We start from the raw sequence: 3,973 nt of genomic DNA, 5'->3' as shown, positions 1-3,973 counted from the left end.
TTAGGGACAAAACCGTTATTGTATAAATGTATGTTTTACATTGTTTAATGTAGAATGAATTATCCTAGAAAAGAAGAAGACTAAAAGGAATACAAAAAATAAGACGTCAAAGGTAGGTCAACCATCAATGAATGAAGACACTGGAACATTATATAAAAGTTGAGAAGAGCTACCATTTTCAATAAATACAAAGATAAACTTACACAGATGTGAAAATCAGATTCATCTGAATTCCATAATATTGTGTCTACAAAAATTGCCAATAATAATTTTTAACTCTGTATATATAAGATCATATATATGCAACACACACACACACACACACACACAGACACGCACACACATATTCACACAAACAAGGATACTCATATGTTTCATAACATGCATAGTGAAAATATTGAGATGGGTAAGAGAACCACAAATCATTCAGTTTTATGATTTCTCTTAGTACAGAACAATAAAGGAGATTTTTTAGATGAGTATAAGATGAAGTGGGAGAATTATAATCTAACTATGAAATCACACTTATTTACTTACATTGCCTTTAATTTATGAGACTTAAAGAAATATATTCTTAAAATATCATTTTAAGCAGAATTAAATTAAGCAGAATTGTAGTATGTCAATATTTATATTTAATACTTAATTTTGAATCATTTTATCAAGAGGAATTTCTATATCCAAGATCATTATTTAATAGATTTTATGTTGTCTTTTTACATTTAACAGCCAAATTGTGAGCCTTACAGATCTGTAACAATCTGTTTAGACACACTGAATCCAGTTTGTGGAGATGATGGAAAATCTTATGACAATCACTGTTACTTCTGCACTGAAACTTTGTAAGAACATGATTTAATATTAACTCTTCTAAATTCGTGGAGAAAATGTTATGGAATGGTGAAAGAGTACTGTTTTTGGTATTACCAATATGTCATACCTAGAAAATAATTTGTTTCACTAAAAAATATCCACAAGAGTCCATTTGCAAATTTCCTTAAAGTTCTCCTTGATTATAGAAGTTTTTGTATTGATTTATTAGCAGGAATCTACTGAGTATTCCTCCAAAGTGTTGATCAATTAATTATATTAATTTTTATAAAATGACACAGTATATTAATCAAATATAATGCTGTAAGTTCAAGCATGGGTACTGTTGTAGATTTATTTTGTTGCTATTGCAAATATCATCATAAAAAACAACCAAGAGGAAGAAATGATTTGTTTTAGCTTACAGATTACATTCCATCATTGAGAGAAGTCAGGTCAGGAGATGAAGCAAAACCAGGTAGAACATTGCTTGATGAACCCCTTGACCAGGGAATTGTGGCACCTACAGCAGGCTGTGCCTCCCTACACCAATTAAGGAACAAGTCAATTTTCCCCAAGCCTTGCTCATAGATCAATCTGATCTGGGCATTTCACCAATTGAGACTTCCTAATCAGGTGCTCTTAGGCTGTGTCAGATTTGACATATAAAGCTAACTAAGACAGGTACTCAAAAGCAAGAAACAAGTACAGAATTATAATTTATCACAATTGGCTCTAAAGCTAAGGAGGAGCTTCTAAAGAATCTACTTTTCCTCTTCAACCTTTTGACAGACCTAAGCGTTCAAGTCCAGAGCAGTCTAGGGCACTTCCTTCCAAATTCCCTTTCTGCTTCATCCCTGATGATTGTATTCCACACTTTATTACTCAGGACACATGTAAACATTATGCTGTTGATGCTAGTAAATTCACACATATATTCTCTCTAATTTGACCCACTTCACTTTTGTTCTGTCTTGAGTGGTTCCCTTCATGAACATTTGTGGTCATTTAGTTCTGAATTTTATTTTTCTTCTAGGAAAAAATTAGACAATTTCTTTTTTCAGTTTGGCAGATGCCAGGTATGAGTCAGGGTTGAGCATGTAGAATTTATTGACTTTTCTCAGTTAGGACAAAGGGCTCCTTTTAGCATGGAGGATGGAGTGGTAGGGCACAGGAGAAGCCCAGGTGCATATAGAGGGGGTGACAGGGGAACCTCACACCAACTCATGTTCATGATTTTTGATTAAAAGTAATTATATAATCCTCGATCGATTAAAGGTGGTAGTTCAAAAATTTATTTTTCTTCTATCTTCTTTATTTGCAGTAGGAAAAATCTTTCATATAAACATCGTGGTGTTTGTACTTAAGAACAATGGTTTCATGGTGGTTCGTACTATCAATGGTATGTTCTCAAACAGGGCCTTAAATTCCTAATCGACAAAGCAAGTTTTCTATGATTCAAAATGTGGAATACAGAAGATTGAAGAATCTTTCCAACATGAACCTGCGATTGAATGACTATATTTTCAATTATTTGACTGTGATGTGAAAAAAACATTTTCTTAAATTTCTTGTATATAATACTAATGTGAATTTGAATCATAGATGTTCTAATCAATAAAGTGTTAATTAATTTCAACATTACTGAGGATCCTTTCTTGTGGGAGCTGTTGATTAAGGTAAATATATACTTTGATTGTTACAACAGAGACATTTTATTTATTTATTTATTTATTTATTTATTTATTTATTTATTTATTTATATTATTTTCTTTATTTACATTTCAAATGCTATCCCGAAAGTTTCCTATACCCCTCCCCCCACCTCTGCTCCCCTACCAACCCACTCCCACTACTTGGCCCAGGCCTTGCCTTGTGCTGGGTCATATAAAGTTTGCAAGACCAAGGGGCCTCTCTTCCCAATGATGGCCGATTAGGCCATCTTCTGCTACATATGCAGCTAGAGACACAAACTCAGGGGGTACTGGTTAGTTCATATTGTTGTTCCACCTACAGGGATGCAGCCCCCTTCAGTTCCTTGGGTACTTTCTCTAGCTCCTCCATAGGGGACCCTGTGTTCCATCCCAATAGCTGGCTGTGAGCATCCACTTCTGTGTTTGCCAGACACTGGCATAGCCTCACAAGAGTCCACAATATCAGGGTCCCTTCAGCAGAATCTTGCTGACATGAGCATTAGTATCTAGGTTTGGTGGCTGATGATGGGATGGACTCCCGAATGGGGTAGAACAGAGACATTTTAAATGATGGATGTATAATATAATATTTGAATGATCATCAAAATGATGGTAGGGATCTTCTCTATCCTTAACAATCTGAATCTGTAGCAAGATATTTTGAAACTTCAATTCTAGAACATAACTCCCAGTCAATTTTGCGAATTTAATGTAAGGAATGGTAGGCAAATGTCTCTCATCAAGTATGTTCCATTATCCAAAGACAGTGGAATATCTCTAAAACTTAGAGAAAACATATTACATTTTATTTCTCTATCATGAATCAGTCAATAGAGAAAGGGAGAGGAGTTGGAGATTCAGGTTATTCTGATTTCCTGGAGATAGCATAACTACTCCCACCAACATTAGTGGGAATTTCTCCATTGAATAAGAACATGTTTACTTAGGTTACCAAATGCTTAATTAAGAAATTTTATCTACTGGAAGAAGTATATAGTCACAGTAAATGGTAACTTTCAATCTGTTTCATATACATGTTGGGGTAGTTTTCTTTTTGGGTAAAATATTTCATCATCTGAAATAGTGATCAGTGTGGTTCCTCCTTAATCACATACATACCAAATATTAATTCATATTGGACTCACCCACTAGAATGTGCTATTTTAATCTAGAATTGAAGGTGCATGCCTGTAATTCTCTGTAATTGAGAGGTAGATTCAGAAAGACCTGGAATTTCAGGTCATTCTTAACAATGTGTTGAGGGTGGCATCAGTCTGAGTTACATGAAACACTTTCCAAGGGAAAAAAGGAATTTCCTGTATTAGAGCCATATTAAAAGTAGTTCATTTACATTCAAACCCTTAAACCACTATATATGGTATATTTATCACTTAAAGTAAGAGAAAATATGCTGGTGAGTTTATGACTTGATACAAAGTCGAGTTATTTGGTTAGAGGGAACCTGAGGT

The sequence above is a fragment of the Mus pahari genome, chromosome 15, assembly GCF_900095145.1.
Source record: "Mus pahari chromosome 15, PAHARI_EIJ_v1.1, whole genome shotgun sequence".
NCBI classification, from domain to species: domain Eukaryota; kingdom Metazoa; phylum Chordata; class Mammalia; order Rodentia; family Muridae; genus Mus; species Mus pahari.
The sequence above is the reverse complement of the archived record's forward strand: the minus strand, read 5'-3'. Positions refer to the sequence as shown.